Here is a 25,588-nt window from a genome sequence, read left to right as displayed (position 1 = left end):
TCAGGCTTCTAATTTCTTCTGAGAAAGCAAGAGAAGTAGGCTTTCAGCAGTGTTTCTGTGGATAGCATTAATTTAAGATCTACTCAAAGATATGCTAATGCTATCTGTCCTAATATTTAACCCCTGCTGTTCCCTGTGTAGGTAGACTGGTCTTTGTCTAAAATCCTATCCCAGGGTCTTATTTTTAGCCTCACCTCTACTACTTTTTCTCTTTGTTGTGGCACTCCCCCCAAACCCCCTGCCACCTCCTCTCTCAGCGAATGTTGTCTCCCTTCCCAAAGCACATCCTGATCCTGGCTTTGGCCTCAGCCCTTGGCTGGCATCTGGCCAATGGATTCATTCATTCTTGCTTGCTTCTTCCACCAGCACATTTCTGGTTAATATGTGTTTTCAGGTATCAGGAGGAAATTGGAAGTCCAGGGTATCTAGTTCTTAATAAGAATTCTTCAAATAAGAGCTAATGTTTGAGGGCTCATTGTGTGTGAGGCACGTCAATGAGAACTTTCCATGTATCAACTCATTTAACCTCAAGAGAGAACCCTATGAAATGGGTACTGTTACCCCCATGTTACAAATGAAAACGTTGGGATGGAAGAGAGTTAGTAACCTGCCCAAAATCATAGAGAGAAGAATGAACAGAGATGTAAATTGTCTTAATCTTTTAAATTTTAACTTGGGAATAAGTTTTCAGTCAAAATTGGTCAGGCTTTGAAAAGCACAACTGCCTTGTGGCAGGACCCTCCTTACCAACTTTACCTCTCAAAGTAAACTTTTTTGGATTAAATTTCCTAAATTACATTTTAGGATTCAGAATCCCATACAGGATACTCCTCACTCAGGGAGTGGTAACTCAAGGTTGCATTACTTTATTGCAAGCCGTGTTACGCCTTCTCATAAACATAATCCAGTTCCATGGAGGTCCCACCTGTGGTCTTCTGTAGCCTAGTATGGATGGGGTAGTTTTGCGTATCCTCGTTCACATCGACTTTTAAGATTTGCTTTCATAGCCCAGAAATCTTTATGACTTTGCACTTCTTTAACAAGAATTCTTAAGGTAGAGGAAGTCACAATAGTGCATGAATACAATTGAAATATGCTGCCCTATACTTCTATATTGATGACCAGTTTCGATTGGTTTCAGACAGTTTTCATTCATCCTTTAGACCCCAGAAATAGCACCAGCTCAGTTTACTTTGAAGAATCTAGATTAAATTCTTCCCCCACGAACCCCCTTAGTGTTCTCAAGGCAAGAAGGAAGACAAAAGATAAAACTTTTTTCTTTGTGATTTATGCTGATGGCCTCCAGGAGATGTTAACTAGATGTGTGCAGAGGGGGAAGTCTTCTGTTGAGCTTGGTCTTATTGGGAACAGTTGGGAATGGCCCTGGCCTCCCTGAGGCCCGTTTAATGACCAGAATACCTCCAGAAGATCGGGGCCACACAGCTGAGGTACCTCGTGGTTCCTTTTTAAAGATGCTTGTTCAGTGCAGTACATTTTTCTTGCATTACCAAGTTCTTCCATAAAGTCAACCACAACCCATATTATCGGGGACTCCGGCTGAAACTTGTGGTGAGTAGGAAGTAGATTAAACACAGGTTTTCCCTTTTCTCTGGCTGCCAAAAGTGATGTCAGTGGTGTTAATGATCCTTACCTCAGCCCGCTGCAGACGGGGGGCCGTCTGTGTGAGCCTAATTCTGTGCTCTGCTTCTTAGGCTCTTACGGAAAAGCTGCTGATGGTTGATAAGAAACAATTGGGTAGTCAGACAATTACTCAAATGTAAAATCAGGCACTTGCTTTCTTGAAGCAATTTCTGATAGGACTCTGGGGAGACAGCAAAGAATGCAAAAATCTATTTAGTGTTGAACAGAAAAATTAAAGGCAGTACAACCGACCTGAGCCCGCTTGATTCCCTTTTGCCTAATTACAGAAACGGTATCGCAACACTTTTTTACTATCTCTATGCCACATTGTAAACTAAGTTGTGATTTTAATTTAAGCCTACTGGTTTGTATTAAAGCCAGACCAATAAACCTATACCTTGTATTTCTGAACATTAAAAAACAAAACAAAACAAAACAATAAGCTGATGTGAAATTACAATATCAACTATAAACCTCAAAAATGGAATTTAATTCCTAGGAGAGAGAATATGGGGCAAAAATAGGTCCCTTGAAACGAGAAGACAGACTGACTTTCATGACTTGCTTTCTCAAGTAGGGAAGAAGGCATCATATTACTTTCATGTTTTCAAGCAACAGGTTTATTTTGGTTGAGCTCGATTAAAATTAAAGCTTCCTGTTATGTTATGTGGTCTGACTTGTGATGGGGAGGGATTGTTTCTTTGAGTTCCTCTGACTGCATGTATGTGGGGATGCATTCTAATTTCAGTAGAAGAGAGACTGCAGACTTTTTGAGTTCCGTTGCAGAGGGGATGGGGGAGGGCTCTTATGGTGTTGGCCCCACTGGCTTTATCTTTTGCTTTATCAGCACACTCCCTATTAATAAAAAGAATAGGAAATAACCAAAGTGAATATTCTAAAGCTTTAAAGATTTCAGAATGCGTTTTCATATTTTCTTAATACATTATTGACAGAATACTGTTTTTTGTTTTGTTTTTTTAAGCTTTTATGTTTGAGTACTCTCCACACCCAACATGGGGCTCCGACTTAGGACCCCAAGGTCAGGAGTCACACGCTCCACCGGCTGAGCCAGCCGGGCACCCCGGCAGAATATTTTTAACTGTTGCCAACCATAAGTTGTTGTTGTTGTTTTCATCTGTCTTCTCCATAAATCTCTAACCTTCTGGACAAGTTTCCTGCCCCAGCTCCTGCCCTTTGTTGCTGAGGGCAGGAGAGGTCCGCGGTGCTGGCGAGATTCACAGCGGGGGCGTGCAGGCTGGACGGGCAGCTCCCCGGTCAGCCCCTCTCTTCTCTTCTTTTCATAATACATGTGCCTTCCTTTGCTGGTGGGCTCCCGAAGCCACCAGCCCTGCCAGGACGACTTTCACTGGGACACAGGGGGAACTGGAGCGAGGTGGCCTCTCACATGTTGGCAGCTGTCCCTGAATGTTCCTCCCTGGCAGCCGCTGGAAGGCCCGGCCAGCAACCTTGTTATCTGCACCAGCTCTCATCCATGTGACTCACACCAGGCAAAAGTGCTCTTTAAGCAGCTCCGTGAGAGCACTGGCCTGGCTGGTCACTTACCCTTTGCCTTTTAAGACCATGAAACTGGGTCTTGCCAGCTCTGATCTGGCCTCTTGGAAAAGATGTTGGTTTAGCTTGTTAACATAGAGTAGCAAGCATCTTGTGGTCTTACCTCTAACTTTAAATTCATTAGTTCAATCCTGGGACTGCTGGGTGGCTCAGTCTGCGAGCATATGCTTTCAACTCAAGTCATGATTCCAAGGTCCTGGTATTGAGTCCCACACTGGGCTCCTGCTCACTGGGGAGACTGCTTCTCCCTCTGCCTGCTGTTCCCCCTGCTTGTGCTCTCTCTCGCTCAGCTCGCTCTCTCTCTGACAAACAGACATAAAACCTTTAAAAAGTTCTCCAGTTCAATCCTACCTTGATTTTTCTTTTCTCTTTTTCTTTTTCTCCCCCCTTCTTTTCTTTCCTTCCTTCCTTCTTTCCTTCCTCGCTCCCCACTTAGGTCTGTCCTTTGCCCAAGTCTCCCCTTGCCCTGACATCTCCCAGGTATATCTTCAAAAGAGCAGAGAAATTCTCCCTGTGTCTGGAACTTGAAGCTAGGTGTTAGCTTTGGTTAACTTGGTTAGCTTTCTTACTTAGGTGATTCCCATAGCTAACAAGACTGAGATCCTCCCTAAATGCTACCATCCAACCCCTGGTGGTAGAACCAAATTCTAAGCCAGGAGATTTCTTTAATAAGCATTTCACAGCCCATCCAATGAGTCGGTGGTCTTCTTTACCCATCAGAGATTGAGTAGTGTAAGTGTTAAAATGCAGGGCACATATACACTCCCAGAACTATGAATTTAGTTAATACTGATTTTTTAAAAATTTTATTGGCCTGTTAACCAGAATCGGGTATGCTTAAAAACAGAATACTTGGCAGTGTTTTATAAGGTGCCTTATTAATATGTAAGCATTCTAGAAGGCTTGATCTTCTCTAAATGAGTGGTAGGATGAATTATGGCATCAGCATCAGTGAGGTGGCTGAAGAAACGAATTGCGGTCACAGTAGTTTTGTGCAGTTGTGTCAAGTAAGAAATCAACAGGTTTGGGAAGACAAGATACAGAGAAAGGTCACAGGCGCCATATTCAGAATCCTAGTAGGTACGGAGCCATACACCGTGCTGTTTGTTTCTCTCTTTATTCCCAGGCGAAGGGAACTGTTTTCTCTTCTCAGAGGAATCCTCCCCTCCTGTCCTGAATACTTTTTTGCCTGTGCCATTCCCTTAAAGACTTGAGCATTTGGACATTAAAACCAGGAAGCCAGAGGCTTTTTCTACATCAAACTGCCATACTCCTCCCCATACACAATGAATTGGGAGGAGGAGAAAGAATAGAATACCAGCAAGGTTTAAAAGTTGGTTGACATTTCAAATATCTTCTCATCACAGATTTTTTAAGAAAGGGGAAGAGCTAAATATGATGGAAACATTATTTTCCTGTCCTATTGAAACATTTTTGACATTGAATGTAGAATTCTAAAAGTTCAAGTCCTTTAAGCAAAGGGCGGCTTTAGAACCACAGTTGAATCATGGCTTTCCCTGGCTGGCAAGAATTTGAGAAATGTTTATTCCTTCTTTACATTTTCCTGTGGTGTATACATTTTCTAGATTAAAGTGAAGAATTTTTTTTTTTAAGTCACAGCTGTTTATTTTAAGTGAAAGAGAAATGTGCCATTTCTGACACATTTAAGTGGAAGAATTCATTCATACAAATTTTTCTAGTTGAATCTGCAATATAAGATTTCAAACCTTGATCTCCATTGAAGAAAAGTCTTTACAATAGTTACTTTTTCTCAGGCATAGTTGTGTGAGGAAGAGTTGCTTTGTGGCTACATTTTGCTGTATGACGGTAGCCAAACAACTTAAGAATATTTTAGTCCTGCTTTCTTAGTGGAAGTAGAAACTGCTAGTAATGCTTTAACCAGATATTTATAACTGTGTTGCCCTTGACTCAAATTGGCAGGAAGTTTCGAGGTATTTGAATACAAGATAAAACTTCTAGTCAATGGGTTGGACCAAAAATTCATTGTTGAAAGGGTGGGGATCTTTCAGTATACACATATCATAACCTTTTGCTGTTTTTAGGTGCTTTACAGTGAAGCCTCATCGGTAGGCTGAGTTGGGAGGAGGGCAGAAAAGCCTTATCTGTTTTTCAGCTCTCGTAGGCATAGTTCAAGTGGGTCAAGTCCGGAAGATGTAAATTCCTACCGGATGCAATAATGCAGTAATCCATAGGTCTCAAGTAGCATTGCTCAAGTGTTGACTTATTTGATAATGCTTTAAAAATTACATTTTTCATTACCGGCAACAGGATTAGGTGGGTTTTGTGTTACAAGAAGACACGGGGAAGGGGACAGGAGATGCTGATGTGGTGATGAAATTTTGTCAAAATGTAATTTCCTGCTACTAAGTCTCATGACAGGTGGGTCGTCTTTCTGGGTTCAGAAGTTATTCCCCAGGGAGGTAACCGGAGAGGATGGATCACAGGAACACCACCATTTGATATTTGCCTAGCTCTTCTCCAAGGAAATGTTTCGCTTTTTTGTTTCCACTTCGTGCATGTTACAGATGAATTTTTGTATTTGTAAAACATGGTTGCAATATTTGCCTCTCGTGGTTGTTGAGTCAGTCTGGGTTGTAAATAAAAAGGGACTCTAAGGTACCTCTACCCAGGTCTTCCTTTTCAGTGCTTGGGATAGTCCTTATTACTGCCTTTTTAGTTGTCACTCAACAGATGTTTCTTTCTTTCTTTTTTTTTTTTTTAAACAGATTTTTCTTAAGTTGAATGACTGTGGGAGGCTAGTATGGGAATTGGTTTTTTAAAAACCTATCTCCAAAATGTATGATATGCATGTGGGCCTTTCTTCAAGTGCGGTTGTGGCCTTCTTAACTGCTGTTGTATAGAGGTGGGGATAAAGGCAAATGAACTTTAACCCCATGAACATTACACTAAAGTATGTCTGTAAAATCCTCAGAGTTCATTTCCAACAAAACTCACCAGAGCCGTTGTGAGCAGCTATGTTTTGGGAACTTTAGTTTTAGGGTTCTTTGGCTTCAGATGGTATGTCACTGGGAATCAGTACGCAGCTTAATCGGCCCCTTTATTCACATTTGGCTCTCAGAGCTTTTTGGCCATTTCCACAGATCAAATGTGCCCTCAAAGGGCCGAGACTGGCTGCTGTAGAGACCATTCAAAGGAATATGCCCAAGGCTGAGAAGGCTGTCGCAAAAAAAAAAAAAAAGAAAAGAAAAAAGAAATGGGAACTTGAGAAAGCATTCCAAAAATGCCTCCAACGATGGCTGCGTGCTTGAAATAAATGTGCAGACCCCAAAGAGGCTGCAAGGAAGGACAATTCTCACTCAGGGGTGTCTGTTAAAAATCCGTATCATTTACTCAGGAGCTACGTTTTCTGTGTGTACACACACACACACACACACACACACGCGTGCACACACACACACACCCCTTGAACAAAGAAAAACAGATGTGAACTTCAGACTTTCACTTGAAGTTGTTCCCGGCCTCTGAGGCCTGTTGATTGCCCCTCCCCCGCCTCAGCATAACCTCCCTCTTTCCCACTTGCTCCCTTTTTCAGAGATCCCCAAGGTGATGTATTCGTACTACACCAGTGGGTAGTCCGAGTGGCTGAGACACATGCTGATCAGGATGTACAGTAAAGGGCTTTGAGAAGTAGTATGCTGAGACTTTGGAGGGAAGGTTTATGGTGCCATTAATAGACCCTTTTGTTTACTGCTCTTTGAACATGCATACTTGTGGGAAATGATAGGGAGGGGTGGGTTCAGAGTGGCCCAAAGCAATAGATACCAGGATCTGGCAAAGCCCAAGGGTTTTTCCTCCCCAGGGAGGCCCCCAGTCTCTGCCCCTCTGCATCCATGCACGTTGGCACGTGTGGGGACAAAACTGGATACAGTTTGTTCCTGTGCTGAGCTCTTTATCCTGCCATTCTGGATGAGAGCCAGGTATAAAATGAAAAGCATACCGTGTGCCCTTCGCTCGCCCCCCCCGCCAATTTTCTATAAATGAGCAGTTTGTTTGTTTGTCTCAAGCCCTTTGATAAAGTATGTACTTCCCACTTCATCTTGGGCCCAGAGCTATGAAGCTGTGTGAAGCTCTGTCTACATATTCTTGTAGGAACATTCTGATAGATTGCGGTGTGAGTTCAGGAAAAACTTGAAAGTAGTTAAGAGATCTGGAGATGGGTCTCCAGGGTTTTTGAAGGGATGGGTTTTCCCTTCACTTGTAGGAACTACACAAAGTCAGTCCTGTTTCGCTGGCAATCAGAGGGATAAGCCTGGAGTCCTTTTTTTTTGTTTTTACACTGGTGTCTCTATGGGAAGTCTTTATTTGTCTATAGAAAAAGAGGCTGTTTACCTATCCCTTAGGGGGCGGAGTTAATATTTAAAAAACATCGACAGAAATCTCATAAAACTAGAGTCCACGTTTGGTAAATTTCAGGTTACCTGAAAGCCAAATGGTGAATGCTAACTGGTGCCAACCGTACTTTCCTTCAAGGGAAGAGACAGAAAAACAGTCACGCTGGTCAACATATACAATGTATGGATTGTAGAATCTGTTCCTTTCCTTGGAGCTGACGTGGATTAGTACTGTTACATCTGGACGGATCCTGAAACACGTCCTGGTGTCCCTAGACTTAGACGGCGATACCTTAGCCTTGCATTCGAGGTTCTTCGCCATCGGTCGCACCACATTTCTCAGATTTACCTCCTTTGATCCCTTTTCACATACCTTGGGATCTAACACAATCCATCCTTCTCCACTTGGCCTGCCCATGGCCATACACTCCCCAGGCCTCATTTTATCACGTGTCTCTGCGGACCTGTGCTTTGTCCCTTTGGTTCATTCCACTCTTACTTAGTGAGTCCTTACTGAGCATTGGCCCCAGTGCGAGGCTCTGGGGAGGCAGCCCTGAAGCAGCGAAGATGCGATACCATTTCCACATTCCCAAACTATCACTTTTCTCCCGGTCCAAGCCAAACGTGTCGGTGAGGTACTTCCTTTCTGCTCCCATCTAGAAGCATCTTTCCTTCCCTCCATGCAGCTAGAGTATCTTTTCTGTGCATCTGTCATGGGATTTACCCCCTTTTTCTTTTGTATTCTATTTATGAACAGAGCTTACCTGCCTTCCTAGATTTTCTAGAAAACGGGGCCTGAGGCACAATTCAGCTTGATATCCCCCATAACATTTAATGCAACCTGTTGCCTGTTTGACAATATTTACCATCTAGTCTGCACCATTCTATAAGGTATGTGTAGATAACTTTGAAATACATAAATGTGGGCTTCAGAAGGTCTATCTAATGTTAATACTGGAGATCAAAAGAGGGCTTATGAGGTTGAATAAGGTGTCTCCTCTCTGGAAGGGCCTGGGTAATACCCTGTGAGGTCTGCCTTCTGGAATTGCATAGAAGCAATGTGCTTCTGCCAGAATAGCGTTTCTATTAGATCTATATCAGAATCCTTTTTTTTTTTTTTCTTAATTTAATGATTAACTACATCTGTTTCACTGGGTCTCCTTCTACATCTGAAATCCTCATGTCAAGCAATGTCATGTTAAAAACTGATTTCAGATATTGTGATGTTAGGCCCTGCAACTTCAAATTCTAAAATCTGCAGTTGACTTTGAACCAAAAGAAGATGAAGCACAGCCTGACCGTAACCTCTTCACCATGTTTTATAGTAGTTTGACGCAACAATTCTAATTCACATTTTTGTTTGGATCCTCAGAACATCAAAGTATTTTGTGTTTTTGTGTTACTCAACTCTGAAACCTCCAAATCCCATCGATCTGTTGACTGATTTAATATTGACTATTTTGAGTTTGTATTTGCTTTAGACTCTTGCATTTTGAAAGGGGGGAAAAAGTTAAGTACACTTTGTTGATTTTATTTAAGTACACAGTACTGTTTGTGCCTGTGACATCTGCCTATCTGATCCTGCCTCCTTGTTAAAGAAAAACCCATAAAAACTGATGGAATGGTGCACTTTGTGATACGCCCGTGGTGACGAATCCTTTTCGTTTTCCTTTCCAGAATGAAGACCTGAATGACCTCAGCAAATCCTCCCTTTCCTCATGGGTACCCAGACTCTGAATATTTCACGATTCACAACCAGGACCTCACATCTTCTTCCTCAGTAGATGGTACGATGCATCCATTTCAGTTTGTTTACTTTCTACAATCCTCAGGAGTTCCTTGACTGAACTGCACGTACTATATTGTGCCAAGCAAAAAAGCACTGTGACACCAGAACCATGAGTCTGCATAAACTTCATCGTCAACCTTAAGGACATAGCTGGCCACGTGAGCTGATGTGCCCACCACCATGCCGCGAGAGAATGGGTTTACTCTCCTTGCATTTACAAGATCCATTTCATCTGCTGCTGAAACTGTGTATGACAAAGCATCGCTGTAAATTATTTCATCCAAAACTGTTCGCGTTGGGTGGAGAGAGTATTAAATATTTAACATAGGTTTTGATTTCTATGTGTAATTTTTTTAATTAAAATGTAACTTTTCTTACAGCACATCTTTTTTTTGGATGTGGAACTGAGGTATACTATGTTCTGTTGTAAAGAGTGGAGCAAATACTTAAAACAAGGCTAATGAGAGTAGACTAGGATACGATCCTTGTTTTAAGATTGTAATTCAGAAAAATAATATAATAAGAATCATAGTGCCATTAGATGGTTCTCAGTTGTATAGTTCTATTTGTGGATACTATCTCTTGTAATATAGCCCTGATGTTGAGCTGAGATCCTTACGAGAATTGATCTTCATTTTGTATTTTTTCCTGTAAGGCAGTAGGCCATGTTAATTAAACTGAAGAAGGATATATTCTACTGGGTGTTTTCAAGTGTCAGCTTAAAATTGGCCATTGAATGGAAGCAAAATTACAAGCAAAGGAAATCAAAGTCTTCCATTGTATATACTGTAAGGAGGAGGAGACTTGGGTGATCCCTTTAAATCAAGAGCTCTCTTTGGAATGAACAATGTGGGTGTTTGTAAATTCTGGAAATTTCTTTCTATTCATAATAAACTAGAGACTGTTGATCTTTTCTTCTCCCCTTCCCCCCACTTCTGTAAGCTTCCTGCTACCTTTTTTTTTTTTTCCCCCATGCACTTGGTAGGATATTTTTTTTCTGGCATTGTCTCGAGAAAGGTGGTTAAGACAAGTGAGTGCTTGTCTTTGATTTCCAGCCAGGAGTTAAAATTCCAGAAAAATGGTTTTTATCATGACCAGGGCTACCTGTCACTTCCCACAAGACCCTTATCTCTTGTTTCCTGAGACCATCCCGTGTTAGCTACATGATTGAACTGAATATAACTGGTTCCACTTGCCCTGGTGGGTCCTGGCCTATTAACAATTTAGTTAATAAAACCCAGTGCACAGAGAGCATGTCAAAGCATAATGACCGGCTCCTGAAACATCTAGCCAGCAGGGAAGATGTTAATCCTCTTCTTGTTTGAAATTTTTCCTTGTGAAAAAGAGAAGGCCGTGGATGTACTTAAAGATACTGCCCACGGTGTTTTTCATCTTTTTTGCCAGGAAACTTCCTAAAGGTTAAGTGAATTAATGCCAAGGTCGGGCTCCCTCAGAGTCTGTGGAAACTCTGCATCAGAATTTCCAGCCCTGCTGTGGAGGGGAGCAACATTTCATTTCTCTGATGGCTTGAGCTCCCTGGGTTGGGGAGGGGCTACAAGGAAGGGGCCAGGGCTGGGGACCACTGCGGTGGTTGCTGTCCCTCGGCCAGCCAGTCGGTGGCTGGGGGTGGGGTGGGGTGGGGGGAAATCCCTACTCTACTCAACAGGGAGTGGAGATAAATGGAACCCCTCATGCTGCTGAGGCCTGTGTTACTGTTAATTCAACTGGATGGCATGTACCTCACAGAATGTTGTACGAAGTTCATTGTTGCAGATTCTGACCATTTGCATGCTCATCAATTTCTAAGATGAATAGGTCTGTAGTCCTAAGAATCCATTGTTTTCAAGGAACTTGCATTTGCTGAATTACATCATTTCCTATGAGGAGAGAACACTACCGATTTTAAAAATCTGCTATGATTTTTTTTTTTTTTTTACACTTTTATAAAAAAGACTTTCTCGGCCAAACCAACTTAAATTTTTTCAAGTATTCTGACTCCTACTCCTGCCTAGTTTAGGAAGAGAGCAAGCTGTCCTGCTTTCTTCCATTGAGGACATAAGTAGTTAAAGAGACATCAGTGAACAAGGTCAGCCCCGACTGTCTTCCTATGAAGCTGGTTATTATTTCTCAAGGAAACTATACTTTGAATATGTATTACCGAGATACCTCTGCTTTGTGGAGTACCAACATGTTTTGGGTGAGAACAGAAATCAACAGACTGGAAAAACCATCTCTTGGTTAATTTCTCTGATGTTTTGTTGAGTCCAGTAGCATAAAGGTAAAAATCCTATTTTAATAAGCTGCTTCTAGTAGTCCCTGAGCTGGGTTTGGTGGTGGTGTCAGACTGCACCAATTTAAAACTGGAAGTGGCCGGTATTTAAGGCAAAAACTCATGCTCTGCTTATAGAGGGCTTGACCTTGAGCGACATCAGCTGCTAAAATCCATGTGTTCAGTTCCTATTGAAAGCTGGCTTTTATCCATTTCCAAGTATTTGTAGGCCAGCCAAGGAATTACATTAATGGGGCTTCTCGTGGCCTCTGGTTAACCTATAAGTTAGTGGCTTTTTCCTCATGAGACCAATCTTTTATAGTGTTCTTTCTTAGAGACCTAGGCAGAGTTTTAAAATTCTCCTTTGTGGAAAGAACAAATATAGTTTATGACTTTGATGATATCTTCAGTCTGGGCAGGGGAAAAAAAAAAAAAGTCCTAGAACCAGCTAGAAGTGAAGAGAATCCATTAATGATCAACCCCCTGAGTCAATAATGACAATTCAGTACTGATGTTACGTTTGTGGCTATTTCTTGCTGACTTTCAAAGGTCAGGGACTCAATTAATCTAGGTTGACGGCAAAAATGGGTTTACTAAAAATCATTGAGCCAAAAGTAGAGGTTTTTTTACGCTTTATTTCCCCCTGTTGTCTCCTACCTTTTAAATTTGAGACATTTAAAGGATTAAGAAACAATTTTACTATACTGTAATGAACAGTATAATACAATACTGAAGCCCTGTTTTGATTAATCTTGCATCCTGAATGCAATATGCTAGGTAGTTAAAAACTTTTATTTACTGCAGGTGGTTTAAAAATGGGAGGGGAGCTAATTGTCCAGTGACAGTAGAGCTATGGGAAATGGGAGAGATGTGAAGTGCTCTGAGTGCTTTGGCTAGAGCTCTGTGGGTCAGTCCATCATGCAGAGAGGCCCTGAAACCAGAGACCCTGTGGGAAGTAAGACCTTGACTGGAGAGAGAGAGGAGGACCCTTTGGAAGGCACGCAGAGGAGGATGGATGGAAGCCAAACATGAAATCGCTTTGCAATGACTTGACAGGGGAGTTAGTGTGCCTAGGACATCGTGTATGTTAGTTGGAGGTAATGCTGCATTCATAAAGACTGCTAAAAAACTTCAGCGGAAGAAGCATGGACTCCTTGGGATGTGAGGAAATATGGCCTTGCCAATACTAAGAGAGAGACCTTCTGTCTTGTGAGCTTAGCTCTGGAGAGCAAAATACCCTTCTTGTCAGTAGAACTTCAAGGGTTAAACACTGGTACCTTTGATCATCTCCAAAGTCAAGCCAGATAAGATCTTGGAGGTCCCACCGTAGCTCTGTCCAATCGTCTCCTAGGCACGGGTAGAGAATGTGTGGGTCGGATGCTATGTTGGGTTTCCCACAGCTTGTAACCAGAGCATCCAGTTGGATGCTGAGAGGAGGCAGAAAGATAGTGAAGGGGGTTGACCCTATTCTTAAGGAATTTAGCTTATAATTAGCTAATAAGATTAGAAAACATGGCTTAGCTGGAGAGTGGTCTTCCTTTCATCATTTGTTGATGACTTGGCATTTGCGAATGTACACCAAGAGCTCTGGTGTTCTAGATCCTTGCCATTCACCTGACATTTAAATCTCCCTTTGCTTCTGTTAACTTCCCCAGTGTTAATCAACATGCCACGTGATAGGACAAATTCAGCAAACAGGAAAAAAAAAAAAAAAAAAACTTATCTGTATTTGTATAAGCATTTTTAGTGCTGTTTTATTTTTGTTTTTGTTTTGTTTGTTGATCTTAGAACTTTGCCGTTGGCTTCAGAATGTAGTTCCCAGAACAATTTTTCTTACCAAGTTCTTTCCTTACACCTCTTGGCTGCAGGGTGGGCCAAATTAAATACATATATATTTTTTCATTTACTGTATGTGCAGTTTGGTTTATCATCTTCAGATGGTGGTGCTGCTGATGGTGCTACTTCATCTGTGTACAAAAGGACCAATGCATGGTCTGTGTTGCTACCAAAACATTTATTGTATATACGTGTATAACATGTATTATGTATATATGTCATGGGTACCAGGCCAGGTATATAATTTTATTTAGAAGTGTTCTACTTTTCTGAGTTTTCTTTATAGTGTTATGCTTATTTTCAGTTTTGGGTTTTTTTGTTTTTTGTTTGTTTTTTTTTTTTTCCTCCCTGATTCTGTCTGGTACTTAGAACTGTAGTGTCTTCATCGTTAATTAAAGAAAATTGTCTAAATGAATTCATGGATGTGAATGTTAGTGATCCTTAATGTTTTTGGTTGTGGGACGTGAAACAGAAACTGCCAATGAAAAGTTGCTGGGGTCTTTGGGTAAGAGTGGTGTCCACTATTTAACATACTTTAATTAATAAATGATTTTAGAACAGAGAGGTTTGCCTGACATTATCCCTCTTTGGTTGGCTTTCAGTGGCCAAGAGGATAAAGAACTAGACCTCCGGAAAGATTTTAAGCTGCTTTTGTTGGTGGAAGTAAATGGGAAGAGGGAGTAGGGAGCAAAACTCCATCCTCCTCCAGATGACAAGGTAGAAGTTCTGTTGATAGGCCCTTTAAATAGCCTTGTGGAAACCTTCAGTGTGCACATGGATCCCCCAAGAGGCTGTTCAAATGTGGATTGGCATCGAGGGGTCATGGGCACGGTGCCTGAGACACATTACCATCACCCGGGTGGCTTTCAAAAACTTCAATGGTGGGACCAAGTCCAAGGTGCTGATTTACTTTGGGGGGGGGGTCTGGGCATTGGTTGCGGCTATGGGCCGCTGCTTTTTATACTCTCCGGGAGACTAGTACAGGGTCAGAGCTGAAAAACACTGTGGAGAAGGGTTGCCCAAACTTGTTGGATTACTAGAGTCACTTAGAAATGCTGATTCCCTGGAGCTCTCTAGGAAGGTGTGCTTAGCTAGGTGGCTCATGGTGGGCGAGTTGGGAAATCCCAGTTTCTGTGCCAGTGGAACCTTTTGGATTGTTTCACCACTGGAAGGGATAGTACACCGATGGTTTTTGAAAATAATAAACCACCTTGCCAATAGAGAAACAGCCAACTTCCCCACCTTCTCCCAAACTGAGTTCTCTTACTCAAACAATTTAAACAGATGATTGGGGTGTCTCACATTGTTAGAGTGAACTCAAATTATTGAACATTGTGGAAAGAGATTGGAAATTAATTTTTTAATTTCATTTTCTTAATCAGCATGATACTCCACTGAGAGTAAGAAGCCTGAGTTTTCTTACTTGGCACATGAGGCTGGAAGGGTCTTCCCACAGTGTTGTAAATGCTATCTTTGTTGTTCATAGGTAGCACAGAACATGATTGAATAAATGCTTGAAGTCATTCTTTCATCTTCACGTATATTAACTGTGTCCATTTACTTTAAAAGAAAAAAATAAAAACAATTACCACAACTAATTTTTCTCCCCCAGTGGTATCACAGTTAACATCACTCTAACTTCTGTTGAAATCATACGTAGACATCACTATTTAACGGTCATTTGAAGGAAGTCTAGTTGGGACAAATCAGTGGTATAATTTACAAAATAATCATCTTATTGCCTTTTGCACGCATACAGAAACAAACTATATCAAGTAAAATGTCAAGGGGCCTGTGAGAATTAATAATCGAGAATTTAGGATTATCTCTCTGATTCTGCTACAAATAGTGACATTTACGCTGCATTCATCATAGGTTAGCTCTCATTCATCATATAATTCACATTAATTATCTCACTCCATCCTTCCGGTAATCCACAGGTAGGTACTGCTTTTATCCCTGTTTCCCAGATGTGCAAGCAGAGGTGAGAAGGGGTGTGTCTGTGTCACCAGCTCTGATGCAACAGACCAGCCTCTCCAGCGAGGATGGCTTGACAGCTGAGTATGTATTCTTATCAGTGCCACTGCAAGTCTCTGGATTCCAAGTACTTAAACAATTAAGTTTTGGTCATGAAAAGCATTTATCACTGCAGCAGCATTGTGTCATGAATTTGCTGAGCAAGTATGATCTCATGGGAGCCCCAAAATGAAGCACTGTCCAACTTACAACTTTCACCCTACAAAGTAGCAGGGTCTTATTAGGTTTGTTTCCATCCTTTACCTTTATGTCTAGCTTAGTTTATTCGGGTCAAAAATTTCCTTCTGATTCCCTATTGTTTTTCTCCACAAATATCCCCCCTTTCAGCAACAGAACAGAAATACTCAGCTTTATTTGAAGAATGAGCTAGGGCAACAGGTGAAATATGAAAGGCACATAAAATCCAAACCCCTGGGTTTTTAGGAGTTCAGTTTTACATATTAACTCTGTAAACAGAAGTAAATCGGAGCTTCTTAAATTCTCTGTTAGAAATATGGTTGATCAGATAGATGACCAAGATTAGCCAGAGGAGAAAGCATGAGCAGGTGGAAACATGAATTTCAACTAAAGAATGAGACCTCACCTGAAGTAAAAGAATGATGGGACCTCCAGTCCAGGAATTCCCTCTCCTAGACCCTGCAGGGGAGGAAAGAGTTTCCCTCCACTTTTGAGGTCCCTGAACATTAAACTGGCAAAGACAGATTGACAGGGGGAGAGCATCCAAATTTATTCAGTGTTAAGTGCTGCATAACATGGCCGCTTTCCTCAGGAAATGAAGACCCAAAGAAACAGCTAGATGAGGATGTTTTTAGGCCTGGTTTGATAAAAAGTGGGCAATTGTGGAGGAAGGCGAAAGGTTAAGGAGTCTGAGGCTATGGTAGTAAACAGGGAAACAGCGGAGTCAGCTTATTCTCATTCTTCTCAGACACCTCTTTGTCATAGGAGATAAGTATGCTCTTTCCCTGTGGGTGTGGGGCAGGCACCTCTCACATAACTGCGTCATGACCTGTTCCAGGGGAGAAGGTCAGAATGATCTTCCTGCTTCTGCTGCTTTCTTCAGTTTCTTCAGCTTAAAATATTTAATATTCTAAGGTGTCCTATTTTGGGGTAACATGTCCTGAACCCCACCAATCCACGGGGCTTCTCAAAGTTTGGACTATACATGAACTACACAGAATTTCCTGAAGAGCTGATAACAAATAGATTTTAACAAAGACCTCATGAGACCATATTAGTAATCAGTTGTTTCCCTGGAATACACATCTCTCTGGGGTTATTTTATACCCTGACCTTAGAAGAACATGTTGTTAGTGTTCACTAGGCATTATCCTTTCTGCTTTCTTCTGTATATATATTGCTCCAAATCTTAAGCATCATGTGCTTAAGTATTATGTGCTTCTAAATGTGAGAAAAGAAATGATATTGCAGGAGATCCTCATTGCATCTGGAAAAAGCAATTTATAAAGTAGAAGTTAGTAAAGTTGGCCTAAATTTAGGTAGGACATAGCATAAAAACAAAGGAATTAGGGAAACTTGCACTTACAGTATTATACAACATTATACTGATTCTACAGAACAAAATCCTAAATGAAACAAAATATCCCAAAATATTAAGAAGTGGTATGTCGATGGCATTATAAATTATTTTAATTTTAGCTTTTCTATTTTTCCATAAGCTTTTCCAATTATCATGTCTTGCTTTAATAATGCAAAACAAGGGCGCCTGGGTGGCTCAGTGGGTTAAGCCGCTGCCTTCAGCTCAGGTCATGATCTCAGGGTCCTGGGATCGAGTCCCGCATCGGGCTCTCTGCTCAGCAGGGAGCCTGCTTCCTCCTCTCTCTCTCTGCCTGCCTCTCTGCCTACTTGTGATCTCTCTCTGTCAAATAAATAAATAAAATCTTAAAAAAAAATGCAAAACAAAACAAAATATTTAAAAAACACAAAGGGAGTTGGATGAGAATCTCAGTGAATTCCCCACATGTCTGTATTTTCATACATCACACTATGCCATGATCAGGCAGTCATGGGTCAGACAATTGTAGCCTATAAACCAAATCCAGCCAGAGGCTTGTTTTTGTAAATAATGTTTTATTGGAACACAGTCTTGCTCATTCTTTTATGTATTGCCTATAACACTATCACAGCAGTTGGGACCAAGACCAAATGCCCTGCCCCCCCATGAAATAAAATACTATCTGGCCTTTATAGGAAATGTTTGCTGATCTCTATGAACTGATGTTTTTCAAGAGAGATATTTGGGATGAGGCAAAGTTTGTGCCCTGGGATTCTGAAATTCTGCAATTGTGCTGAAAGGGTCTTAGGAAGTTCTGCAGCCACCATTATATTGCTGTTGGACAGAATTTATGATCAGATTTAGCAGAGTTTATTTATTAATCCCTGTACAGTTGCTCACTGTGGTACCCAAAGGACTTCTTTAAATTTCATTTACAAACACTGAAGTACTTTCATAGTTAGGCAAGCAGAGTTGAATTAGAGTACATTTAGGATAATACTTTGTTTTGTTTTGTTTTTTGTACTTCTAGGTTAATAGCCAAAAGGCGGGGGGAGGGGTGAAGAAACCAATTAAAGGAGGTTTGGGTTTCCTCAAGAAATTCCAAAAGGAGTTCAAAGTAGTTTGTGGTATCCTCAACCAATCAGAGAGACAACAAACAGGCATCCTTTTCCAGTCTCCTTTTCTAACTTGTCATCAACTGTTGTGCCTAAACTGGAAATCAGAGCCAAGGGCAGGAATTCCAGTCAGGAAGATAATACCTGGTAAACTATAAGACAAAGATAAGAGGTTTCAGGATTACTGGATTAAAAAAGAAAAAGAAGAGCCATTGTTATGAATTGAGTCATTAGCTAGGAAGGCAATTCCTTGGGTATTTTTTTGGTTATTATAGAGTATCAATATTTTATTCATCCATCACACCCCATAATATTATTGAGTAACTGTTCTCTACTGTGTGTGAGAGATACCCTCATAATGACACAGTTCTTGCCTCCTTGGAGCTTGCACTGCAAGCAATCTCAGATCTGGACTACTTGTTTTACGCATAAGGAAATTGAATTTTAGTCCCACCCTCACTGACTATAACTTTATTTTAAAATTGAATTCATAGCAGATTGACTAAATGGATTCCTTAATGATGCCCTCCACTGCTGGTAAGTTTTGGGGGGAGGGGTCTTCCAGGGACCCAGTGTGTGAAGCTGATGCATGGATTTGAGAAATCATGACTTTCAAGAGACCAGAAAACATCCTAGAATCACAGTGAGTAACTGCTGGATGGAGCCCTTTATCTGTCATCTGGTGCAACTTCTTATTCTCAGGTCAAGAAACTAGGGTCCCATGAGTTCACAACTTCTCCTGGATCACATATAGTGAAAACCCAAGGAACCCTCCCCACCACCGAACTCAAACTTTACTGAGCATTTTGCTACATCCCTGTGTCTGGTCATGGATCAGCTCATGTTCCTGCATAACCTTTCATCCCAAAGCTTTGTAGATATTATATAAAACACTATTTTAGAGAGTGAAGAAAAAAAAAAAATCAAAGGCCTGAAGAAGAACTTGTCTAAGGTCCCTCAGGGAGTAAGTACAGATCTGGAAGCCCCACCCCATTCCAGTGAAGCCCAGAGCTTTCTTTTTAAAGTTTAGTAATGGAAAGACATGGCAATAACAACAAAAATCCATGTTCTTTGAAATCCTGGTTTATATTTATGACCCTAGGTTGTCAGAAAATGCCATGTGGAAAGTTCTTGATTTTACAGTCCAATACTCCAGACACAACCTGTACTCCCTCCCTGAGTCCCCTACCCCCAAGTCCAATTTTCTCTCGTGCTTTTGAGGGTTTCTGGTTAAGTCAGGATGAAGTGATTTTCCTCACAGGTTAAATGCAGCTTCTAATTTGCTTGTCACAGAAGATGGCAGCCAAATGCACACACACATGCACACCACCCCACACACGTGTGCATGTGCACACACACACACACAGAAGCCCCCCCCCCCCCATTCAGGAAGGAAATGTTAGTGAGGCGTCTAAAATAGCCAACTTATTATTTTTTTTAATTAGTGGCATGTTTCTGGTTTAAATTTGAATTGTTCATTTAATTTTACATCCCTTTCTCTTCCCCACCGCACACCAACTATCTCAGTTAGCAGGCACCCATGCCCCATATGTGAACAGAAGTGGAGACTTCTGAATCTGTTTTACTTCATCTGCTGAAAAAGAAAATGAGTTTGGCTGAGCTAAACAAACTTCTCCCTGAACAGAGTATCCCTAATATTCCTGTTTGCTGAGATGTTTGACAGATGGGAATCTGATGGCAGGGGCGGGGAGGGGGTTCTTTTAATGGTGGTGTGACTACATTTCTTGTCTTTGCCAGGCCACTACCTGTGTGACTGTGTGCAAAGCCCTTCTCTACGGCCCTTCACTTCTTTGTTTATAAAATATGAGGGTTACTTAATTGTAATCTGGGCATCAGAAACTTGTCAACACAAAAATCTGATGTGATGTTTTTCACAGGGTTGGCAGTGGTCATTTTTTTCCCCCTGGGAAGAAGGGACTGTGATTTCTAGTGGATTCAACAAAGATTCAGAGCAGAGAGAGAGTTTCTTGGAATCACAGAATTTTACAATATTTATAATGCCCTGGCGAATGGTATAGAATTAGGGACTGGCCTAGGGCAAAAAATCTTCTGTCAGCAAAGTTTGTCTCTAGAGTTTTCTTTCCCCAATTCTACACATTGGTTGAAGTGGGGTATTCCCTTCACCAAATATTTTTGTGGGGCCCAGGGTCTTTCTGGAGTGGAGAAAACACATCTGATAAACTATTTTTTTCCAGAGGTATATAAAATGAATGCATTAGCTCCCAGGGTATTTGGCTCAAAAAAGAAAACATACCCAGAAGGAAGAGAACACTTTGGCAAACAGAAAGTAATTGCTAATGGTGGGATTTTAGGTACCCATGTGGGGTTTAAGAAGGGGTATTTAGTTTAGTTAAAGCAGATTAAATACTTTATAGGCACTGAGCCTTGGAAAGGATTATGATGAGGCGATCCCTTTCTTCTACATGTAATTAAAATAAAACTTTACTTCGACGATGACATAATACTTGCATGTTTGCTAAATTAACAATAACCTCAATTTCTAGATTTTTGGAATCATTCCAATTCTGGGTAAATCCATCAAAGCTAAACTTTTTCTCTCTTGTGTTTTTGGGGAGTCGGCGGTCCTTGCCTGGCTGGTGCTCTCAAGTCTCTCCTGGGTTCAACGCCCTTGTCTTCACATCCCTGAGGTCATTTTGGTAGGGGACCACCTACACCACCCACCCATGAGGTCGGTTCTGGCTCACTCAGTGATGAACCTTGCTTAATTGTTGGCACAAAAAGAACCAAAGCAGGAAAAGAATGAAAGAATTTCCTTCTGGCACACAAACAACTCCTACTTGTTGCTACTAACGGGAAATCTATTTTTACTCTTCCGTGCCCTAGCAAAGGAGCTGATCTTCATGACACAAAGAAACCCTCAGCCAAAAATTGAAAAAAAAAAAAAAAAAAGCATTTCTCTCTGGAAATTACAAACTCAAAAGAGGAAACCACACCACAGTATTCCAAGTAAGAAGATGATGCCCACTGTGTAAGTTCCATACAAATGTTGAGTCCCCAATGAAAACTTCATCAATGCTCAAAGATTTTCAACAAAGATGACCACGCAGTTGAAATGCGCCATTTAATTTTTCCGTTTGTGGTCTTGGAGACATAAGCTTTATTCTAGGAAAGGGTTGGAAAGTGTTGGAATTAGACAGTTCTAGGCCAACCAAGAAATCCTGTTTACTAAGAGACCACGGGAAAATTGTGTAGCTTCTTGGACCTGCGTTCTACCATATATAACGTGGAGATGATGTTATTTACTCTGAAAAGGTTTGGTACTCATTATAGAGACTCCCGCCATACCCGGATCTATCGTTGGCCTATCGTTTTATATATGTAGTGCTTAAAAATCCTTAGATACAAGAAGCCTACCTTGCCTGGTCTTTATTCTGTATTTCCAGCCAAAAAAAAAAAAAAAAAAAAAAAAAGGTCCTGTGCTCCAGGGAAAGTTGATGACAAAGCCTCAGGTGGAATTTTGTGATCTCTGTGTGGCTTCTCAGAAATGCACTCGTGCAGCTTTTTGAGTGCAAGACTGGCACCCATGAGGAAACTGGGCATTAAGAACAACAAACACGCCAGCCAGCCCTGCCGTTCATTCCAGCATTACTCTCCTCAAGATAGGAGCCCCGAAGGGACATTCGCCTCCCATCCAGGCACTATCACCTTTCCACTGGATTCCTTAGGGTCCCTGGGTCTCACCGTCTCACACTCCCTGCTCTTCTCAATACAGCTGTTCCGGTCTCACTGAGGCACCGTTTTGGGGATGTTTGTTTATTAGCAAAGGTCCCCTGCACCACTGGGCCCCCAGGGTTGGCTGGGCTTGAGTCCAACTCTTTTCCAGTAGAAGATCAAGCTTCATGAAGAAACAATACTGAAGAGAAAGCTGTTGTTTCTGCTGCATTGATAGGCTAGGTTCTCCCTGCCACAGAGCTCTTAGAGAGGAGGGTGTCCCGGGTGCCCCACTAGGGGACATTCAGACTCCCCATGTTGTGGAGAGAGCCTTCTGCCCAAGACAAAAGAGCCGGGGGTGGGGCGGGGCTGAGCAGGCCCTGTCTCTGGTCAATGTCCTCTCACCCTGTTTCATCCCTGCTCCTGCCTTTCATTTGTCTTTCCCTCCATTTTAGGGCTGAGCCAACCTCACATGGCATTATTTTTAGTTCTCACAGGGGAACACTGACTTGTCTCTCTCCTGCTTTCCTTTCCCCCGTCATCAAGGATGTGCGATTGTTTTTCTGCCTTGTGTTCAGGGGCTCGGGAACATCATGTGCTTGCTTATGTTTAACCCCTTGCATTTCCCCGAGGTGCTTTGTTCAGTCGCTCATGAACTTTTAATTTTTTCCAGGCTTGTGTGTTGTGTCCAGACTGCAGCTTTTCTGGAGCTTGGCCCGCCTCTTTGTTTTGGGGGAAGCTTATTGCTTCACAGTGAGACCATCTGACAGTTGTTATCTGTGACCTGAAAGCCAGAGGCGGCCAGAAGACTGTTCTTCTCGAAGACCTCCCAGGTTCCCAGCCCCCACCGCCATCTGGGACCACCCCAGGAAAGAGACCAGTGTGACACCAAATGTTCACAGGAGGATGGAGGTTTTTCTCCACCCATCAAGGCCAGCCTAGGTCTGTCCTTGAACCCCAACAAGGGGGAAAACCATCAGATTCATCTGTGTGGGTGTCTACTAGGATCGTCCCCCACCCCCCGCCCCCACCTCGGGCTCTCCTCTCTTTCTCTCTTCCTGGCTTCCTCCCTTCCCTTCCTCTCTACTTTCTCAAAAATCTGTGGGCCCAGCTGCTGGCTAACAGCTCTCCAGGAGGCAAACACAATGGCAGATGAAACACTGAATACAAACCAGGGCGCTGTGTCTTTCCGGGAGGTTCCCATTCACACAGAGAATCAAACCCGTGCTCTTGACCAGGGCCAGCAGGACTCTGAGGGACAGGTCCCTGCCTGTCTCTCCTGTCTGATCCCTTTCATACTCTCCTTCACTCATTCTGCTGTCAGCTCATTCCCCACCCAGACCCTTCACAGCCTTGGCCCCTCCTCTGAAATGCCCTGGCTTCAGAACTTCTCGGAGGTGCTTCCCTCTCATCCACCGGGAGACCGCTCTGTCCAAGCTCCTTTCCCAGAACTGGCCTTCGCTCCCTCCCCTGCCCCTCTTGCCTTCCATGGGATATTCCGAATTTCTTCACAGTGCAATCGTCATCTCAAATTATCTCTGTATTTCTTAGTTTGCTTGTTTACCTTCTGCCTTTATCCCGCAAACCCTCTGTCTTTTGCTCCAAGCCGGCCCCCGGTGCCTGACACAGACTTTGACTTCGATAAATATCTGTTGTATAAATGGATAAATAAACACTTTAGTCGGGGATGTAAGAATTAACCAAAATAACATCACAAATAACGATAATAATAATAGCGTTTGACTTCTCTTGGTATTTTACCAAGCGTTGTGTTTTGCGTATGCTATCTCCAATCTTCAAAACAATTCTGAGAGAGAATATTATTTTTATGTTTTGCACACCGCCCCCCCCCACCGCCTCGCCCCAAAAGGAGGCTTCCAAAAGTCGGTATTTTCCCAAGGCCACCCACCTAGTGAGGGATGGACCTGGGATCTGTCCTCAGACAGGTCTGACTCTACAGCCAGAAGCTCTTTCCTCTTGACCATGATGTCTAATACACGTAAACAACTATAATACAAGCCAGAAAGAGATAAGCTCCATGAGAGGCACAGATAAAAGATCATGGGAATTCAAAGGAGGAAGAAGTGGCCTCTGGAAGAGGGAACAGGAAAGCCTTGTGACAAGGTGATTTTGTTTTTCTGGACCTGTGCCCCTGACGACTCAGGGGAGGGTGGGGGGGGGGGATCTGGACAGTTGGAGGTGGGATGTGAAACCCCAGGCCTGTTGAAATCAAACCCCAGAGGGCTACGTGTGCTCGCACACGCATTGTGGTTGAGGGCAGAAAGGCAACAACAAGATGATTTTAAATTCAATACCGAGAAAGCTAGCAGTTGTAATAGGGAGTATTTTCTTCTTGTCTCCAGTCCTAACTCTGATTATTATTTAAAGACAAAAGCACACATCTGTATCTATTAGGGTAAGAGCTTCAAATAAACAGCTATTATCTCACATTTCTGTTTAAGCAAACCTCACTATTTATCCACACACACACAAAAATGTATCTTCCTCCTGAGTCACATCTGAAATTCAGATGTAGTCTAAATGTTCCCAGGCCTATCTGGCCTGAGGGTCACATGTGACCACGTTGCCACTGAAACCCAAATTTTTAGGATTCAGTGTCCCCATCTCCTCCTTAGGACTTACGTTCTGTTCCCTGCAAAATCTCTGACCTGATTCTCCTTGAGTTTTCAGGGACGCATCAGCTGTGTTTGCAGCCGAGTCCTTCCCACTTGCTCTACTTTGCCCTCTTTCTGCTGCTGGTGCTGCAGCCTTCACAGGCTCATGAACTCGGTGCCTTGGGCCAAGCCCCCCCTGTGGCTCCAAACCCAGATTCCCAGCCTCCAAACCGGCTGCATTCCTCTCAGTCTTCCTGGCACTGGAGCTGTACGCTGTGGTCCTCACAGGACAGGGACAAAGGCCTTCTCTCTTCTGAGCCTACGACCTGGTGGCGGAGAGCTGGCAACCAGAATCGAAAGCACAGCAAAAGGCCTGGCAGTCACCATGACTCCATTTAGATCTATACCGATGTGTTGTTATGGGACGGAATGTAAGTGTTATAAATCCTGATGATGTCGATGTGATCATAATAGTGTGACGTAGCAGAGATTGCCTAGGTGAGCTGATTTCCTGATCTCTCAGACAGAGAAAACATAATTTATAGCTGATACACCAAATGGTAGAAGTAAAAGTATATTCAAAGTGTAAAAATAAATATTCGGAACTAAAATTGATAGTGGAGGAAAGAACCGTGGGGAGGAGATAGAACTATAATAATTCTGATCTACTGGTTGCCTTCCGGTCATATATCACAGTTTAGTATGATAAAGAGTATAACTCAGAGCAAGGTTCTAACAGTTTTGAATATACATAAGCCTAAGAATGTAGTATCAACGTGCATAAAGAAAATATATTCAATACAAGAAGATACGGGCAAAAATACTTTCTAGGAAGAGACTTGCTTGCGTTCTCCTAGTCCATGGCAGGTCAAGGGAATAAAAATTCGTAAAAGCGGTAAAAGACCTACACAAATAATTGACAATGGAAATCCAGCTGCTATATCTCATACACTGTTCCATGAACACAGAGCATACCTTTTTCCCTAAGTGTCCATGGAACATTCATTAAAAAGGACCATGTATTGGGACACAAAGAAACTAAGCAAAGTCCAGTCTATACAAAAATCATCTCCTGATTATTATGGAAAAAAATTAGAAGAAAACAAACAACGACAAGAGTTCTACTCACCTGGAA

General features: G+C 42.2%; 1 protein-coding gene and 1 long non-coding RNA gene across 2 annotated transcripts in view; one reads left to right on the top strand and one right to left on the bottom strand.

The window, feature by feature from the left end:
- IRS1 (insulin receptor substrate 1) overlaps positions 1-9,589 on the top strand; it is a 58,892-nt gene extending 49,303 nt beyond the window's left edge. Inside the window, exon 2 of the mRNA XM_032355005.1 lies at positions 9,264-9,589. The gene's annotated coding sequence lies outside the window, so the exon portion shown is untranslated. The remainder of the gene's footprint in view (positions 1-9,263) is intronic.
- On the bottom strand, positions 822-24,849 carry LOC116597382. The gene is made up of 3 exons (XR_004288579.1): positions 24,482-24,849; positions 14,904-15,040; positions 822-1,822 (listed from the first exon to the last, which is right to left on the bottom strand). It is a non-coding gene; the product is annotated as an uncharacterized LOC116597382 (long non-coding RNA).
- Positions 24,850-25,588: the final 739 nt, after the last annotated feature.

Source organism: Mustela erminea, chromosome 8 (genome assembly GCF_009829155.1).
Source record: "Mustela erminea isolate mMusErm1 chromosome 8, mMusErm1.Pri, whole genome shotgun sequence".
NCBI lineage: Eukaryota > Metazoa > Chordata > Mammalia > Carnivora > Mustelidae > Mustela > Mustela erminea.
This window is presented reverse-complemented; position numbering and strand designations above follow the sequence as displayed.